The following is a 21,255-nucleotide window of genomic DNA, read 5'->3' as shown; positions in this document are numbered from 1 at the left end:
CTCTAATACCACTTGTAACATGCCTCTACAATTTTTTTTAACCTTGGTAACATAATACTTCTCTTTATCATCTCGTTTAATGTTGGATTTGTTTTTTATATTATAATACTCTTGTTTTAAGTCATAATAAGAGCACAATATGTTTTTAAATAAAGGTAAATACTTGATTAACGAATGGACTAAAGCATGATGCTATGACATAGAATAACACTTGAGAATAATTATTGCGCTAAGTTATAAGGTTTTGGGTTAATGAATATACCAAACATATCTAAAAAATTTCGGTGCTTATACAGTTGTTCGCCACCTGATGTTGGTAATTGCTAAATCCCCTATCGATAGTTATCACACATTAGGGTTTGATATAACTTATGATGGGGAAGGTGGTTAGAGGATAACCACCCTTTCGTCCTGGTGTCGCGGGGAGGTCATTTATCTGCAAAAAGGCGAGGAAAAACTAGTTGCGAGGAAAAACTAGTTCTGCAACCCTTGGGTCACCCATCCCTATTTCAGATCTCTTATTCGGTTAGGTAGGCTTCACCATGATATGATTACAGGAAATTCTTTTTGGTCAAATGCAAGGGGTTGATATTATTTTTTAAATTCACTCTTTCCCTGTCATGCCCAGACCTTTATTCATCTTCTATATTTATGCAAATGTAATTGGAGCTTAATAGTAGATTTTCGAGGGTTACTCAAACCCTTACCGTGGCTCTGAAATTTCATCCAGGGCTATGCTTTTATTGAGGATTACAATTGTCTAAATGATTTTTCTTTAATTTAATAACTTGAAAGATGGGATTCGTTTCAGGAGCACTAAGGAATTCATCAAGAGGAGTGACCACCACGTAGGTAAACCCTTCTTCCGACTACTCACTACTTTAGTTACTTATTCCATTAAAATTTGGATGAATTTTACTTGACGTTTCTTTCTACTCCCCGACAAGTGTATCCTCCCATTACAACCTTCGAGGAATTATTTTGGAGCTCGACCTAGGGTTAACTTTTCCTTCTTCTAGTAGGTGCTACTTAACTAGGGTCCTTCCAGGGTTGTTCTCAAACCCTGCCATGACCCAAGGGGAAACCCTTTTCCGATTTGCACGATTCTGAGTCTTCTGGAGTTTTCACTACCAATTTGCAGTGCCAGGATGTTGGTTAGAGGGTTTTGAAAGTAAGTTTTGATCTTGGTTGTATGACACCACTACTTCTCTTACCCATGTGCCCACTTTGATGAGGTTTAATCACTTACAATTAGAAGTGTTCAAGGTGTTTTGCCTGAAGATGGTTTCAATGGTACAATCTTTCCACTTTCCTCTGGTAATTTTTCGATTCATCCTAGTTAAGTTTCCTAACTAATAATTTTCCTGATATCTAGGTTGCAGGGCATGTTGTTTTCTACTCTTGCAACAATTGGACCTCTTTTGCTTCTTACTCCCACAATTGGTTATTTTCTCAAGTTTTTCAAAAAAACATCTTTATCTTTTTGATAACACAAGTTTTGTTGTTATGTCCGTTGGCTCAGATTTTCTGTTGGTTGCATAAAATACTCGTTTTCTTGCTTGATTTGATATGGGTGTAAGGCTTGACCCTCCTTGGGACAAGACTTAGGTTGGCTTTATATTACCAAGTCTACTAGAGTATTCCTGAAAGTTATACAAAATTCTTTGTAATCTAAAATTAAATAATTTTGTGTAAATTTTGTTATTAAGGGTATTCAGTGCCCAAAATTATTGTCAGGAAGTTCTCATGTATTGTTAATATTTCCGGTTCATTTATGGTGAAATGAACTTTGTTTTCGTTCTATTGTTTATTTTGCAAAAGTGTATGTGCGTAAGATTTAGTACCTTCAACAAATTCCTTCTTAGCTACCTTTATCAAATGATTATTAATCATGTTATTTCAACCAAGCAAGTAGTTCCATAAAAAAAAATATTCTATTTTATTTTTATCCTTATAATTGTAGGCATGAACTTGCATTTATTAATTCCTAGAAAAATTTCCATTTGTCACAGTACACGTCTCAGACCTGGGACTGCCTATGAGGCTGCTAGAATGGCTTGGCCTCAGAGCTAACCCAAGTCTTAACCGTTTATTTCTAGTTTTTCTCTCACACATATAATAAGGTTGAATTACTGATGATTATGTATTATGATTCATTTTCTGGTGAAACGAGTCTAAATATTAGTGTGCCAATGACCAATTCAATCACTTAGTTGTTTTCCTATATTGGTTTCTTCACCTTTGACCATTACCTACCACAACCATTTGTTCTTTACCTACTACAGACTTAGTTGAATTTTGGAAGGGTTTATTTATAACATTTTAACCCTGTCTCCCTTTCCAATTCACTGATAAGCCCTTTCAGTTCTTTGCTCAAACCTATCTTTATTTATTTAGAAGCATATAATAAATTTCCCAGTTCTTTGCTCAAACCTATCTTTATTTATTTAGAAGGATATAATAAATTTCCCCATTTTGCGCTGAATGCAACTACAATTTTGACTATCACCATAATAACTTTATTTATGAGAAGATCTTGTCAACACATAACCATTAAACTTTCATTATATACATAATAAATATAGATTCCAAAATCGATAATGTACTTATTTGATTCTGTTTAGACAACCACAGAATTCAACGAGGAAGACGACTCCTCCCAATCAATAAGGTTTGGAATTACATCCAACTCTCCCCGAAGTCTTTTCAATTCCCAGACAATTTGTAATCAACACTCTGTTCGTAGGCCTCAAGACTACCCAGTACAACCAATAATTTACAAAATTTAGGGCTTCCACTGGCTCTCAGTCCAGCTCAAGAACACCCATGCAACAGTTCCTTGCTTCACGTTGACAGTGTCTTGTCCAAGGTTCTCAGATTTTCTTTCCTTTCTCCCTTTTTTTAGATACCTCTGATCTCTCTCGCCTTTTGTAGGTTTCTAGTCCCTACTGAGATGTTTTTATCTCTAACGAAGCAGGAAGTATCTCTAGCAAAGGAGGAAGTAACTGTAATTGTCTCAACTTTGTGGGAACTGGATTTTTTTTCATTTAGGGTCTTTTCCCTTGAATTCCAAGGCTTTTCATAACTTTTCTTTTATATAAAATTGAGATAACTTTAAGTATTGAAGTTTCTCACTTAGGCTTTCTATCTAGCCTATGATTTACCAAATCTTTGCGGTCAAAGTAAATTAAATGTTTTATTTTTCACTTACATTTTTTTTAGTGTAAAATTTAAGAAAATGTTTGCACCTCGAGATATTTGATCACTCTTGGAGCTTGATAGATCCAGAGTTAAGATGGATCTAGGCAAGTTTAGTTATTAATTATTATAATTATTTATTTTATTTATTATTTATTTTTAATTTATATGTAATTTCATTGACTTGAAATGTTTTAATTAATACTCTAATTTTTTATTTTTATTTATATGTATTTTGACGGAATAAAAATGTTAGATAGCATAACCTAACAACGCATTACAACACCTCTTCCATACTCTGTGGGAGAGTGTCGCTAACCGCAAAAATGTGATAAAAAAAAATTAAAAAAATCTACATTTACAAAATATTTTGATTGTGAAATGAGAGATGGTTTTTGAACATGTGGTATTGATAATTATAATTTTTTATTTTTTATTTTTATTTGTTTTTAATTTTTATGTAATCTCATTGAGTTAAATAGTTTTAATTAATATATTTTATTATTATTATTATTAATATTTATATGAAATTTTACGGTGGCAAAATGTTTCGATAACATAACAGAACAAGGCATTACATCTCTTCTATACTCCATAGGAGAGTGCCTCTTGGCACATAAATATAATAATAATAATAATAAGTATTTATAAAATATTTTGATTGTGAAATGAGAGATGGGTTTTGGACATGTGGATTTGATAAGCCATGGTATTGGCCCACGATATTATAACAAAGTCTATTTACAAGTTAATAATATCCATGATAAAATGGGAGTGAAAATCCATGGTTGAAAATCTTGTTATATTGTAGGTATTAAATTGTTATGTGCTTATTAATGAAATTTAAATGTTGTTACAAAAGTATTATTTTAATTTCTATGGTAAAATGGATACTAATATATATAGATGGATCATATATATATATATATATATATATATATATATATATATATATAGCTTATATATTTTAATTTATTACCCCCTTGTTTGTGGGACAAGGGACCCACCTTCACACAAGGATTTCTACTAAGTCTACAAAGGCATACATGCTCTACCCCCTTTGGTTTTGAACATGTGATCTCTTAGAAGGAAACACATGCTCTTAATCTTTAGGCCCAGTCAAGGTGATAAAGGATTTAGATATATCTCAAAAATAAATATAATATTTTTTCTTTTAGATTTAATTAAAAAAAAATTATAAAATCAAATTCGAATAAACTATTAATAAATATTTTGATTGTGAAATGATAGATGGTTTTTGGGCATGTGGCATTGATGATCCATGATATTAGGCCATGGTATTGCAACAAAAGTTATTTACAAGTTAACAATATCTATGATAAAATGGACGTGAATATCCATGGTTAAAATATGGTTACAGTGTCATTATTTTAATTTATAAGGTAAAATGGATCTTAACTTGTGACTACTATGTATATGTTGTATATTTTAATGTGATATGTATATTAGAATAATCTTTTATTTCAAGAACTAATAGTAATATATTCATAAAAAAACCAATATAAGAATTTTATTATTTTTATTACTTTTAGCCTTTTACAGACAACATCTCTCGCATTGTATTACATTTAACCTTTTATTATTATTTAATATTGGCATAGCCTAACTTAGAGATGAAATAGCCTTCTGGTGATTTTTAATTAAAATCTTACAGAGATTTTTAAAAACTTGAATTTAAATTGTTTAATCTATTATGCATTCAAAAATGCATTTTAAACAACAAAAAATCACATTCTTTCTTCAAAAAGTCAATTTCGTCTATAAATTAAACTACCCCTTTAATATTTTCAAATCTTTTATGTCTTAAAAAATTAACATATTAATGTAAATTGAGCATATTAAACCAAAATTTAAAAATATCTCCTCTCCCTTCTTTTTTATCATAGTAATAAAATATTAAAGAATCTTAATTACGCTGTAAGGCGTTCCCCTCTGAAATCAATTTCCCAAATTGCCATTTGTCTTGGTCTGGAGCGTCTGATCAGATGTTAGACGATTAAAATTGTTTGTGCCATTGGATTAATAGTTAGTTAAGAAAGGAAAATAGTTACACAGTTAGGGAAAAATACATACAGCCTCGCGAAAAACAGTCTAGTAGCAGATCTAGTAATTGATCCATTCATTGGTCCCGTTAATTGAGAGGTAGCCTTTATTGCATGGCAGGAGGACTGGTTCCCTTTAGCTTCCAAATGCATATAACAAAAAACTTACAGACGAGCGTTGCCGAATGTAAGTAATGCAAAGAATTTACAGATATGCGAGCTTCGTTGTGTGGCAGAGTATCTGGAGATGATAGAAGCGAGAGGAAGCATTGCCATGGAGACCTGGGTATACAGTCTTAGAACCAGTGCTCTCACTTCTGTGGCATATTTACTTGCAATTTCTCTGTAACAAAGACAGACAAAATAAATTTTCTGTTTTTTTTGAGCTAACCCCTTATCTGTTATTTCAAGGGTTTTATGTAAATTTGTAAATGATTACCTGTAAGTTGTAGGATTTTCAGGCCAAGAGTCTATCACTTCTTCCAGAGGATGACATGGATGCTCCAGATAATCTCTCCAATTAAGGACTTTTTCTTTGCTAATATTGGAGCTTGGTGAAAGCTGAACACTCTGCGTTGGGTCCTCTGAGTAGAGGCATGCTCGGTCTTCCAGAGGAATTTCGAAGAATTCCTTGGCGATTCCCATCATGCTTTTCATGACCGTCTCTGGCACGCCATGGTTCACAATCTGGTACAACAATATATCAGAAAACTATACGCAAACCAAAATACGATGAAGTATTATGCATCTCTGAAAGCTTACGTACCTGGAAAAAACCATCTTCCTCACAGGCACTTCGGATTTCTTCGACTACGGTGCTTCTTTTTGGTCCATCCAGGGCTTCAAAATTTTGAAAAATACCAGTTGGGTGCATCGGAAAACATCATGAATATAGCCAAAAAGCCTCGTATCATCATAGTAGGAGCAGGAATGGCGGGCCTCTCTACTGCAAATCGTTTAATGGAGGCCTGTGCCTCAATCAAATTGGATTTCGTGGTCTTAGAGGCCAGTGATCGAGCCGGAGGAAGGATCTGCAACACTGACTTTCATGGTGAAAGAGTAGAAAGGGGGGCAACATGGATTCATGGTATTGAAGGGAGCCCTGTTTATGCCATCGCTAAGCAGATTGGTGCCATGGAGGATAGGGAGAAGCCGTGGGAGTTCATGGATGATCTCAGGGACATTTCGGCCGTTTTGGCAGAAGGAGGATTATTGGTGCCTCCATCTTTGGTAGATCCAATGGTTAGACTGTACAAGGGTTTATTGGGTAAGGCGCAAGATATGATTTTACCAGATGGTCATGCTGGGGAGGAGCCCAAGCATGGGGTCTTAAACGGGGGCTTAGGGGCTTATCTGAGAGTAGGGTTGGAGGAATATTTAACGAAGAATGCTAAGAATAACGAAGCCTTATCTACATCCCCATCGGCTATTTCGGCAGAATTGGGAGAGGAGCCAAGACCCAATTGGGATCTGAGGTCATTGTAGGAGGTTGTGTTTCATAGCCGGTGTCACAATGATAGGATCACCACTGCTGCAGATGATTTGGATAATGTGGACGTTGAGTCTTTCAGTGAGTATTGGGAATTCCCTAGGAAACAGTTGTCCATCCCCAGGGGGTATTCTAGTGTCGTGAAGGAACTTGTGAACAGGCTACCTGAGGAGAGTATAGTGTATAATGTTAAGGTTGAGAGTGTAGCCTAGGGTTGCGAGGCAAGGATTGGTGGGAGAAGGGTCGTGTTGTTGAAGGGGCCTGATGTTGATGTTGAGGCTGATCATGTTATCCTCACTGTTTCATTGGGTGTATTGAAGTCTGTCATCAAAAACTGCAATAAGAATGATGCAGATAGTAGCAAGGATCAGAATCCACGGGTCCCTATATTTCATGGCTTCCAGCCACACCTGCCACCCCACAAAGTCAGTGCAATCAGTAGACTTGGCTTCGACGTTGTGGATAAGGTGTTGTTGCATATGGGCCTTGATGTTTCAGAGATCCCCAATGTCAAGTTGGTCTTTGCAGGGCTGAAACATGGTGATGGTGGTGATGATTTGATTCCATGGTGGATGAGGAAAACCTACGCAGTAGTGCGAATCCACAAGCAATCCAAAGTTGTTTTGGCATGGTTTGCGGGAAAGGAAGCAATTACAATGGAGTCCTTATCGGACCAGGAGGTCATTAAGGGGTTCCTTGATACCTTATCTGCATTCAGCATGGATCTAAAGAAGGGAAGCAACAACGTTGGTGAGGCTACTGATAGGCACAATTATTCAACAACTCATGGTGCCTATTTGAGTGGGTTGAGAGAAGCCAATAGACTGCTAAGACACTACAACATTCCAAGCTCCTGAAGTAGTTTCACTCAAACCATGCATGTTTGTTCAAACATAATAATAGTGTGAGTCAGCTTCTTTGTATTGAGATGTTATGATTTAATATCTCTGCTATTAACTTTCCTACTTGATTTGACTTTTTCAACTATCGAACTTCGATGCATCCATGTATCCAATAGATCAGATTTCTTCTTGGCCTAAAATTTTCAGTGGGGTTGTTCTATGAATCCATGAAGGTGTTCCATGAACAATTTCATGATGAGGAATTTGCACCAAGAAAGTGCAATGCATGAATGTAATGGGAGAAGATAAATGCTTGACCATAAGTACACGGAGACAAAGTGCACTTGAAATTAGCAATTATTGTAGATATATTTATAGCATAAGCATATTATTACAAAGAATAAGAAAGAGGATAATAACAGTTATAGGTGATTGTGACCTAATGAGTTAGTTCATGTGGTTAAAGTGCTATGAATTACAAGTGTGAGGTTGCATAGTCAAGTCTCTAGGCTGGATGCCTTTGTGAATGTCATGGATGTCATTCGATGTCTCTGTTGGATTAGTTTGCCAAAATTGTAACTAGTTGGTTAACCTTGGTTACCATCCTCAGAATGAGGGGAAGTGGCCAGTGGTGGGTGTGCATTTCATCAAAATATAGATAATGTGGTTTGTAGTTGGTTCAGTGCCCATTTAAAGAGGTTGGTGGGTGTGCATTTCATCAAAATATAGATATGGTGGGTGTGCATTTCATCAAAATATAGATAAAGTGGTTTGTAGTTGGTTCAATGCCCATTTAAAGAGGTTGGAACTTGAAATCTAATTCTTTTGGTTCAGAGTAGATGTAAGCAAGCATAAAAGCTGTAGTAGTAGTAATTTTTACATAATGGTTGATTGGCTGCAACACTGATATGCTTGCTTGCTTGAGTGTTTTGGTAGCCACTTGTAAAATGAATTATTTTTGGTGATCTTCTTGGAATTATAAAATGAATTTGATCTCTGTCATGTCTCTCTCATGTTACTGAATGTATTGATTTTCTTCCTATGTTGTTAAATATTTCCAGATATAATCTGAAAAGTTATCTGCGCTGTTGGTCTTGTCATTGTTGTTGTTGTTTATTGCAGGAGTCCATGGTTACTGCTTCACATAAGGAGTCTATTTATAAATTCCTCATGTCCAAAATGCTGGTGGAATCTGAATTAGAAAGTGGATCATCAATGGAATACAGATGGAAGTTTAAGGCAGTTTTGTTTTTCAATAATTTTAGTACCTACACGTTTTGGCATCTGATGCAGAGTGCTTAAGTTTGTACCAGAAAATAGAGAATTTAGGAAACAAAAATCGATGCCAAAGTTAAAGGAATGGAAAGGGTACCAAATCTACCAAAAGTAAGTCAAAATTTATAGGCCTTAGAAGTAAAGGTACGAGCTAGCTTTTCTAGTTACTACAAAAGTTCGATATATCTGGATTGGCATGTAGCCATGTAATACTATTAAATTGATAGCAAGATCAAACAAACAAGTATCAGAATGAGCAATAAAGTCTTTTCAAAAAATCTGATAAAAAAAAAAATCAAAAAATCAAAAAAATCAAAATCAAAATCAGAGCTAGAACTAGAAATATCTGTTAAATAATGAAGTCAAATGGTTTATAATATTTTTATTTAATTATGAATAATTCACAAATATATAATACCAATTTCTTTTACTGAGTTAATATAATTTTTATTTATGATTACATTGTTCATACCTCACCTACATCTCATCTAGACTATATAAGGCCAAAAGTATAATGTGTGAAATCTTCAGAGGAAAATGGCATTGTATCTATTCAATGGCAATGTCATACATCGATCGATATTTTATTTAGAAATAAGTGTTGAAATTTTTTTGAATTGTCTAACACATAATGGTGCAGTACAGGACATGGTGGTACATAAATTGAATCAATATCTCTACTCATACGATATTATGAAAGTGCAGCTGCACATAAGAAATGTAAGTTCTTTTCTACTTACAATGAATTCATAATTTTTTTCTAAGAAAAAAAACTATACTCATATGATATACAGATACCCATGCAGTTTATACTTACAATATCAAACAGTGCTAAGGAGCTAAAAGATGCTCACTTGCTAAATTTCAAGTTGGTCTTTGCAGGGATGAAACATGGTGATGGTGGTGATGATTTGATTCCATGGTGGATGAGGAAAACCTATGCAGTAGTGCGAATCCACAAGCAATCCAAAGTTGTTTTGGCGTGGTTTGTGGGAAAGGAAGCAATTACAATGGAGTCCTTATTGGACCAGGAGGTCATTGAGGGGTTCCTTGATACCTTATCTGCATTCGACATGGATCTGAAGAAGGGAAGCAACAACGTTGGTGAGGGAGATAAGAGTTTTGTGATAGACGACATTCTGAGGAGTGATTGGGGCAGGAATCCTCTGTTTTGGGGTCTTATACCTATGTTCCTGTGGGCTCAACAGGGGATGATATTGATATATTGGCTGAGCCATTGCCATATGCAGAGGATCAAACTAGTAGCAAGCCTCTGCAAATTTTGTTTGTAGGTGAGGCTACTGATAGGTACTATTATTCAACAACTCATGGTGCCTATTTGAGTGGGTTGAGAGAAGCCAATAGACTGCTAAGACACTACAACATTCTGAGCTACTGAAGTAGTTTCGCTCAAACCAAGCATGTTTGTTCGAACATAATAATAGTGTGAGTCAGCTTCTCTGTATTGAGATGTTATGATTTAAGATCTCTGCTATTAACTTTCCTAGTTGATTTGACTTTTTCAGCTATCGAACTTCGATGCATCCATGTATCCAATAGATCATATTTCTTTTTGGCCTAAAATTTTCAGTGGGGCTGTTCTATGAATCCGTGGAGGTGTTCCATGAACAATTTCATGATGAGGAATTTGCACCAAGAAAGTGAAATGCATGAATGTAAGGGGAGAAGATAAATGCTTGACCATAAGTACACGGAGACAAAGTGCACTTGAAATTAGCAATCATTGCAGATATATTTGTAGCATAAGCATAATATTACAAAGAATACGAAAGAGGATAATAATAGTTATAGGTGATTGTGACGTGATGAGTTAGTTCATGTGTTTAAAGTGCTATGAATTGGAAATTTGATCTGGAACCATTACCATATGAGGGCGATTTACGACATTTCCTTTGTGCAAATGCTAGTTAATCTCCTACATTCTTAAGGTTTGATAGACCAAGTAAGTTAATCATCATTATTTAACCCTACATTTTGAAATTTATTTATTTATTTATCAAATACATTAACTTTTTTTATTATTAATATTTTAAATGTAATATATTAATTTTATAATGAATTACACATCTCCCTTTTATTATTTTATTATGAAGTAATTGAATTTTTTAACCTTCAATTATTCTATTTGTGGATTAAAATATTTTTATTATAATCAACATTATATATAATTTTAATCCACAAATAAAATAATTAAAAATTAAAAAAATTCAATGTGATGAGAATAATAAAAGAGATGTATATATTAAATTGATATTAATATAGATTAATTGGTATAAATATTTTGTATTAAAATATTTAAAAACGATTATATATTTTTAACACTCAAAATATAATATTTTTATTTTTGATTATTTTATAAGAACATAGAAATAGAAATATTTTATTATGATTAAAAGTAAGAATGAAAGATTTTCACATTTAAATATCAAAATTAATTAAATATGTATATTCATTTTTATGTTTTATTATAATAATTTGATATTTTTATGTTTCATTATAATGATTTTTTTTCCAATTAAAAATATTTTATTTTTATTTAAAAAAAAAAAACCTTTTTAAGAGAGAAAAGCCTATGGAGAATAACATGTCATCATTTTTTTTCCATTTCATAAAGGAGTTGTCTACCGAGGCAGAGGAATTGCCTGACAGCGAAAAGTGGCGGGAAAATTTCAAAAAATCTTGTAGAGGGAGTGCTTGAATCGTGTTTTTGATGGTGGAAATAGATTCAGCGCCATCAAAAACCTCTAGGACATCTAAAATTTTGAAGTTTAACAACTATAACTTGGATTTACAAAAATATTTGCCGGATTTTTTCTAAATATCACTGGAATTTCCATAACTTTCCGGGCAAACCAAATCTAAACTTCAAACTCAACCCTAGTTACAAAATCAAGATAGGACGTGTACTTCCATCTAAAAAATCGTGTCCGTTATGGCGCACACACGCCAGATCCGTGACGGAAATGACTTGGCCATCCCTCATTTAATGCCCTCTTATGGTACGTTGCACAGCCTGCCGATCAGTGCATTAAATGCCCTGCCCTAGGTTGCACAGGCCGACGCCCGAGGGAATGCGAGAAAACGCTAAATTAACACAACAAAATTTGGAGGGCGAACGTCGCCGTTTACCAGCCGAAGTGACAATTCAGTGATAATCACATCTCTTCCCGCCTCATGGCTCGCCTCAGTACCTCCAAATTTGGCGGTGGCTATAATGGAGATTTAAGTGACCGGCGTAGAGCTCAAGGGCAGTATTAATGGAGTCGTCTGTTACACATTGTACGGCCATTTAAGTTGCCACGACCTATAAATTTCCCGGAAAGGAAAAACATATTGAGCACTCTGCGAGGTTGAGGTTGAATTATAGTGATGTGTTCAGAGATCGATCCCGCTGCCGTGAAGAATATGACGAAGAAACGCTCTGTTGGATCATCTTCAGCTTTAGCGGAGGCGACTCCAAAGCAGCCATGCGCCGCCACCGACACCGATAGTTTCGAAGAATTCTTTGCTCTGCTTCAGCGAATCGAGGCCACCAAGAGGCACTGCTCCAGGAGTCGCGGGGGTGATTGGAAAGAGAGTGCTGCAAAATGCCGCGAGGAAGGGACGATCGATGATGCCAAAGCCGTTACGTCTCAGGCGTTATGGCGGCCTTCATTCGAGTGGCACGATTTTTTACCCCGCGTGAGTAAAGCCCACGACGTCGACGGGAAGGGCGGCGGCCGGGACTTGAAGGAGAGAGAGCCAGTTTCGGCGGAGGCGAGTCAGAGGTTGGATCTAAATTTACCATTGGAGCAAATGCCTTTGTGATTACATATTATAGTATTCCTTGTTAACCGCCTGTCGTGGTGGACCTCGTCGTATGTAATTTTTCCAAAATTCTATTCAGCGAAAGTAAACTTTGGTTTTAATGTTTTATTAAAGGTATAATTAAATTATTTTGTTTATACTAGTAGAGTAGTTTAGGTTGGTTAACTGTGTTATTAACTTTAATTCCCCGTCGACGGTCTCAGATATCGAATTCATTTCTCCTTCACTGTTAGGTTATATATCTTAGTTTATGACATATGTGTAATTTTACTTTATTATATACCACTTAAATATATTAAAAAATAAAAATAATATATATTGGTTTGAGTATTAAAATTATAATAATATTTATTTAAATATATAAAAATTTAAAATAAATATAGTTACTTGAATATTAAAGTTATAATCATATTTAGAATAGATTTATTTTAAATTTAGATTTATTAAGTTCGGAGAGATATCTATTTTTTTAAGATGTAAATCTTTTAATGAGAACATAATTTGACTAAAGTTTCACACTTTTATGGATTTGGTTTTTTTGCTCTTGGTAGACCAGTTGTTATGAATCTATGTTGGTTTTGAGTAACATAGTAACTATAACAAATTTTTTATCTTCACTTGTTTTATATAATATACAAGTACTTCACATTGAAATAATTTATTTATTTTCCATATTAAAATGTTAATAAACGCTTTTATATCCACAAATTTAATGACTTAATGCGAATCTAGGAATACAATTTCCACTAAAATTGTGATCTCTTGTTGTTTAAAATGCACTTTTAAATGCATCAACACCCTTAAAAATCACTAAGACACTTCAACTTTGCAAATTAAACAACTTAAGAGATTGAAGTACTTTATTTAATTAAGAGATTGAAGTACTTTATTTATTTATTTGGATCTATGTTGGTTTTGAGTAACATAGTAATACATTGTTTTAACTATAATAAATTCTTTATCTTCACTTGTTTTATATAATATACAAGTATTTCACATTGAAATAATTTATTTATTCTCCATATTAAAATGTTAATACACTCTCATATCCATAGATATAATGCTTCTAAGGCTAATCTAGGAATACGATTTCCAGCAAGATTGTGATCTCTTGTTGTTTAAAATGCACTTTTGAATGCATAAACACCCTCAAAAATCACTAAGATACTTGAACTTTGCAAATTAAACAACTTAAGAGATTGAAGTACTTTATTTAATTAAGATATTGAACTACTTTATTTATGACTAACATCAACTTTTTTTTCTTCTATACTTATCCCGCAATGCAGTGGATATTGCAATGGGTTTTTGATCAAACCCATATTAGTTTGGGTTTGACAAAAAAAATTGCAAAAAATTGTATAGTATAACATTACACATTGAAATATATGATTTTTTAAAAAATAATTTAATTTATTTATGTTCGATTTGATTGACTATCAAATTGAACACGTTATTGCCCTTTGCCTCTACTAATGTGCCCATTACTTCTATTAATTGAATATAAGTACATATATCACATCAAGGTGTAAGATGGATATTTATGATCCAACTTGTTTGATAAAATTATAGCTAATGAGTATAATCATTTTATATTCTTATTTGTAAAAATGGTAATGATTAATATAATCTAATAAAAAATATATTATTTAAAATTACATGCATAATTTAAAATGATTATGTAAAATCACATATGTAATTTAAAAAGATTTATTAATGGTATATGGGAGATACATTTTTATTTTTACATTATATTTTTAAGGGGTAGAGGTCACTTAGGTTTTTGTGTGAATTTAACCACATATAATATATTTTATACTATTAATGAATTAATGATATTCAAAATAATAAGATGTTTGTAATATGAATAAATATAAAATTTCTCATATTCACAAACCAAGGTAAAGTAGAAATTTATGATAGGACCTCTATACCGAGGTCTAATAATAAGATTTTCATAAGACCATATCCACAAACTATAAAAAGCCAAATGTAAACTATTGATAATTATTTTTATGTTGCAATAGAAATTATATTAATTTACAAGATTTAATAATGCATTTAATTACAATTTAAAATTAATATAATTATAACATATTATTATTATTTTTTTTTTTTGTTTTTTTTTTACTTTAATTTAGCTATATTTAAATTAAGCTGTAGGGATTAATTACTATGTAACCCTTGTTTTAATGTGTTAATGCAAATATTATTTTATTATTTTTAAATATAAAGTGACATAGAAACATATCCCCTTACTAAACTATTATTTTCTTTTACCATTGTTTATATCATCAATATTAAAATCATACTAAAATATTAGTTATTTTGAAAAATTAGGATATTTCATCATTAATTTTGAAAAGCAGATTTCCAAATTAAACAAGTAGCTATGACAAACAAAAAAATAAATACAAATGAACAATTACAAACTTAATTTTTTTTTCTAAAAACAAACACAACCACATTAATAAATATAATTGATTTACAAATAAACATCAAATTAATACACACTATATTATAAACTTTAATATTAAATATAAATATATTAATTAGATATCAATTAATTTAAATACTAATTCATTAATATTAATATATTATTTAATTTAATATTAATTTTAATTTAAATATTAACATATTAAAATATGAATTAAATTTAATGGGAAAATATACCAAACCATTAATATTAATTATCACTAAAGACACCAATCATTCGGAAAAGAACCTCTGAATAAAATGGCACACTGTATATTTGATTCGTCAAATTTCAATGTCATAAGTTTACAAATTTACAAAATAATTATTTTACATAATTAAAAAAAAAAAATATTTCGCAAAAATATTCGTTCATTATTTTTCCAAAACAATTTAGTTAATTTCAATGTCATAAGTTTATAAATTTACAAAATAATTATTTTACATAAAAAATTATTTCACAAAAATATTCGTTTATTATTTTATTTATCCAGACATATAACTAATCGTTTATTATTTTATTTATCCAGACATATAACTAAATTCTAATTGTATTTAGCCATGTTCAAATTACAATAATTCAAATTTTAATAATGGGTAAAAAGAAATCCATGACCAGTGCTACTAACTATACGCGCTTGTTAATATTGGATAAATAGAAATTGCACTCGTTCTGAAATAAAGAAGAAATTTGACTGTGGATCTGGGCAAATCTCTGTAAATCTACGTTTTCTAATTTTAAATTGCTATAGCGTTCTACGTTTGACATTTAATTATCACCGTAGTTTAGTTTGGATTAAAAATTTTAGAATTTTAATTTAATTGTTAAATTATTATTAGATAGAAAATAAAAAAATTAATTTTTACATAATATTTTAAAATGTTTTAAAAATTGAATTTTTTATATTATTTCAATTAAATTGATTCATTAAAAAAATATTCATTCAAAATACAAGTTACAATTAGAAGCTTTTAATCATGCAATATTTTGTATTAAAATTTATTTAAATGTTTAGAATAAATCTCTACACTTTGAGACAGAAATTTGTAATATGTGTTTAAAAAAAATATATGTTATATATTATTATTTTTATAATTAATAAATAATAATTTAAAATAAAATTATATATATAATAATGTGAGATATATTATAGTGTAAATAGTATTTTGTATTAATATAAAATACAAAATCTATATTAAAGATATTATTGGACAATACTTAAAATTGGGTTTTGTGGAAGGTTATCGGTGATAGATAGTATTTAACCTAACTAGACGTAAACATAAAAACATAAAAACATGATCTATTTTATCATGTCCATGTATATTAGAAAGAGGAATTTCATCTTCAACATAAATAGATATCATAAATTTAGGGAGTGAGATTCGAGTTCAATCTATTTACGGGAATAGGATCTGTTGGTGTAGTCGGAGGTGTCGGGTTGCTGTTGGAATCCCAAGATGTCTTTCTATGCTCACCAACTTCTATTTCATTGCTTCCAATGCGCAATCATAATGCCTTAGGTGGCCATGCATGTGATCCAACGTCTATAGTAGATCTCTCCTCACTTTCTGATTATTCAAGTGCCCGGCACAAAAAGAATTTAATTTTCCAATAGAGGTTAATTGCTTGCCTGTAGTCATTCCCTCTGGTCCTTGCTTACCTTGTATTTGGAATCCAACTTTCCCACTGAATCCTCACTTTTTTGTCTGAAAGAGAGGTTTTTTGAGAGGATGCCTTTCTTTATGATCTAGACAGTTCTTCTTAAACATGCTCTAGCATTTGTTAATGGTATTTGGTTGTAAACCCATCAACGATTTTATGAAGCTGAGAATTATCACAATGGGTTATTTCCTTGTAATAGGCTAAGCCTCTCCTTGATCCGCCTCCCTCATGCGACATAGTGAGACATCCTTCAATCCTTTGGTTTGGAAAATGTCTACTACACTTCCCCTTATATATTCTATCTTACCACGACAAAGGAAATCACCTACCTATCAAATAGAGGATAACCACCAAGTGGGAATGTTGGTTATAACCCTAACCAACACAAAAATATTTTTCCTCTTCACTGGCCCAAAAAATGGCAAATGTCTACTACACTTCCCCTTGTATATTCTATATTACCATGACAAAGGAAATCACCTACCTATCCAAATAGAGGATAACCACCGAGTGGGAATGTTGGTTATAACCCTGATTGACCAAAAAATATTTTTCCTCTTTACTAGCCCAAAAAATATTCTCTGCTCGCCACCCATATGCTTCCCCTCCTTGTATTTGCTTCTCCCCATCTTAGAGACCAGGGTTATTGCAACTTTCCCCCTCCCAATATCTAAGCCCACTGATACTTTCTCTTCCTCTAGATTAACCCCTTCCCTCCTACTTCGATACTTTTTCGTCCTTCGGATTCACCCTTGCCCCCCTACTCTGAGCTTTTCTATGCTGTTGGTTACCAAAAGGAGCTCTAAAACAGCTTCAATATCCATCGAGAAAAACAACAACAAAGTTTATGAAACATAAATTTCTAATTACTAGTAACCCAACAACCAAAGATCCAGGAATATGCCAAGCAAATCTATGGGGACTGGAAATTTAACCAGTGTCAACAACTAGCTAGAGAAACAAATGAGAAATACCTGGAGAATCTATGATGTTGTAGTAGACCTCTATTACAAACCACCTTGACCATAAACCCGAAGCAATGTTTCTGTCCCATAGAGCTTTGTTATTGACAAACTTCCAAATTTCTCCCAAAGGCCCACGACAACCTTTCTTGTTCGAAGTGATATATTGTTTAATTTACTAGGCTTCCTTCCGGCTCTAAAGCACGTTGTAAGATTCTCAACCATTACCAAGCATATAGACCCTCACAGATTGTAATTCATCTAATTAATTGATTATTTGGGATGCCTAAGTTTCTCTTAGCCGATCTCAAAATCCCTTTTGGCATTACACTACACTGAAACACATATGAGCCATAGATATATCAATGTTCTACGAATAAATGCTAGTCCTTTCCCATGAACACAAACGTTTGTAGAGTGCAGTCTGCCCCATCCTTGTTAAGGAATCTCTATTAACAATAAATTATTAAATCATTAGAATTTATAAACCAAAACATTTGTGCTATCCTCCATATTTTGGATCGACCAACTTACATGCTTCTGCCATGAATTTCTTTCATAGCTCTCATCCTTTCGATCCAAAGTAATTGACATCCTCCTCCATATCATTAGTTTCAAATCTAAGTAACATTCCACCATCTATTTTTAACCGTTGCAATGGAATTGTTGCCACCTCCCCTGTGTCTTGGCTATCTAGGGTGCTGGCAACCTGCCTATCCTCTCTTTCCATTTGTCACCAAGATCTTGGGCCTAGATATTATTATATTTATTGGAAATATTTTCATATCTATTTTTCTATTTAATTTATATCGCGATGCTAATTATATAGGTGGCATGGTTAAAAAAACTTCATTCAAATCAAATTCAAATTCCAAACATGGCCCTCCATTCTTTCCATGTGTGTAAAATACACCTTGGAAAGAAGGTAAAAAACAAAAAGAAACATGTGGTGGGATATCAAATTTCAGATCTGGTCGAATCCTAAAATTCCAGCGCTGCTTGATATTGACAGGCGCACTCAAAAAAATATAAGTAAATTTAATTGATAATTTCGATATTATCGAAACTTCAAACCTACTCTCTGGAGTTGTCTCACAATTAATCAAAAATACACCTTGGAAAGAAGGTAAAAAGCAAAAAGAAACATGTGGTGGGGTATCAAATTTCAGATCTGGTCGAATCCTAAAATTCCAGCGCTGCTTGATATTGACAGGCGCACTCAAAAAAATATGAGTAGATAAATTTAATTGATAGTTTGGATATTATCGAAACTTCAAACCTGCTGTCTGGAGTTGTCTCACAATTAATCAAATCGCTTTAGTTTGACAAATACAAATGGAATCAGATCAATATATTCCCGAAACTACAATTTTGAAAATTTGGGTGATTTATCAAAATTTCAAAGCTACCATATGGAGTTGTCTTACTACTAATCAAATAGCCTTATTAAATACAACTGGAATTTAATCAATATATTCCCAAAAATCTCCTCACTTTTTGTAAATACAATGGGGATCTAATCAATTTATTCTAAAAGATGGCCTTTTTGGCCAATACAACTGGAATCTAATAATATATCCTCAAAACTGCAATCTTGAGAATAAGGATGGAATTTCTAAAAACATTCTCAATCATATTTTTGGATTTAATGAAATTAAAATACCACGAAGTTAATGAAATTACAATTTTGTGGTTATTCTCACCAAAAAAATGTGTCCCAAAATTTGCCATTTATTTCGTGGGTAGGTTTTGTCTAGAAAATAATGGGTGACATGTTGTTGTGGTTAAGAAAATCTCTTTAATCAGAGGATAGCTTGCAAATTATATTAGAGTTATATCATCATTATGAGTTTGTCCTACTTGTGTTGGTATGATAGAGAAATTCATTATTATTAGAGCTTTTGTTAGCTTTTATAATCATTTTGCAAAGATCGTGTATTTTAATTAAGTTTTATATTTTATTTTTTAAAAATTGTTTAAATCTTTAAATTAATTTGTAATTATGTTGATAGGTCTTGTTTATATTGGAATTAAGGTGGAAGAATTTCAAATCTTTAAAAATTAAAAATAGTTTAGATAATGGTGATTTCATAAAATGCAAATATTATCTGTTTAAGCACAATCTACAACTTGAATTAATAGCTTGGATAATAAAGGGTCACAATTTTCAATTAGGGGAATTGCTATGCCATGTGTTCAACGATTCTGTTTTGTTGGTCGTAGCATGTCTGTTCAGGGATTGACATCCGTAAATGTTTAGCTTCTATTACTTGTCGCGGGTCTGTTCCATTGCTCGAGCTTCATATCCTTACCACAAATGATTTAATTCACATCCTTGACATTTTCAATTGGCAGGAACAAGCAATTTTCAATGAATTCCTTTGACATTTCCCTCCCAAACGCAAAGCATAGGGTTCCCTTCACCTCGTTGGATCGAGTTCAATCGGTTCTGCCCATGAATTTTTGTCTTTTTGGATTACATAGTTGAAGCTAGATGTATGATGATATGTTGGGTTGATTCCCTATTCTACACAGTGTCTCCTTTAGATGGACAAGAGGCATCATAGCCTGTTCAGGGGTAAGGTTACATGTTGTCGAAGATAGCCCAAACTCCCACATTAATATTGATATGTAGGGGAATATTGTTTTCAGTAGATCTTGAACTTTTTGCTTTTTGTGTGTTTTCAAATCAATTTTAATTTCAAATGTTTTAAGTTGTCATGCCTTATTTTTTTTCCAAGAAGCAAAAACACTTTCATTGATATAGAATGAGAGTACATGTGCAAATATAGAGCCATGGAGTAGATACACAATTAAATCAGTGGACTACAAGCATCATGCCCAAATCAAGAATGACTGAACAAAAATATGATCCAGAACATAGCGAGACAAAAGAGAGTAACAACACAAAAAAACTAGAGAAGGCAGAGTGATGCAAAAAAGTAGTAGAGAAACAGAGCTCTCAAATCAAAATATGTCCAAATCGCAACAAAGATGCAGAGATAAATTCCTGAAAGTGAAATGAACCCTGATCTGCATTGCATCCTTGCTTGGACAAAACATCTGCCTCATCATTTTGTTCGTGGAAGATATTAGAGAAAGAGATCTTCCTAAAAGCCATGTTTAGAACCTGAATCCTTTGTTTCCAATTGAGGAGAGAAGGATATTGAATGTCACAACTTTCATTCACCGAGTCAGTCACAGACTTAGAATTGTCGAAAATAGCAATCTCCGACAGTACAATCTTGTTGGCATAATATATGGCTCCCCATAATTCTAGAAGCTTGGCCCTAGAGTTCGAGCCATATCCACTGTGCCAAAAAAAACTGAAAATGTGTGTAGGGTCAAGATAGATTGCCATGTCACTGCCATAGGTTCCAAATGAGCAGGCTCCATAAAAGAATCATACAAGGTAGAAATACCACAAATCCAAATGGATTCAGGGAGAGTAGGGTGG

At 32.7% G+C, this 21,255-nt stretch overlaps 2 pseudogenes; one reads left to right on the top strand and one right to left on the bottom strand.

Annotated features, from left to right (window-relative positions):
- Nucleotides 1-5,426: 5,426 nt before the first annotated feature.
- Nucleotides 5,427-6,135, bottom strand: LOC149178757 (protein DMR6-LIKE OXYGENASE 1 pseudogene; annotated as a pseudogene).
- Nucleotides 6,136-6,143: 8 nt separating this feature from the next.
- LOC149178756 (putative polyamine oxidase 5 pseudogene) lies at nt 6,144-10,266 on the top strand (annotated as a pseudogene).
- Nucleotides 10,267-21,255: the final 10,989 nt, after the last annotated feature.

This window comes from Pinus tabuliformis, chromosome 4_1 (genome assembly GCF_031772625.1).
Source record: "Pinus tabuliformis cultivar Carrire ecotype Pingquan chromosome 4_1, CPIR1, whole genome shotgun sequence".
Taxonomy (NCBI): domain Eukaryota; kingdom Viridiplantae; phylum Streptophyta; class Pinopsida; order Pinales; family Pinaceae; genus Pinus; species Pinus tabuliformis.
This window is presented reverse-complemented; position numbering and strand designations above follow the sequence as displayed.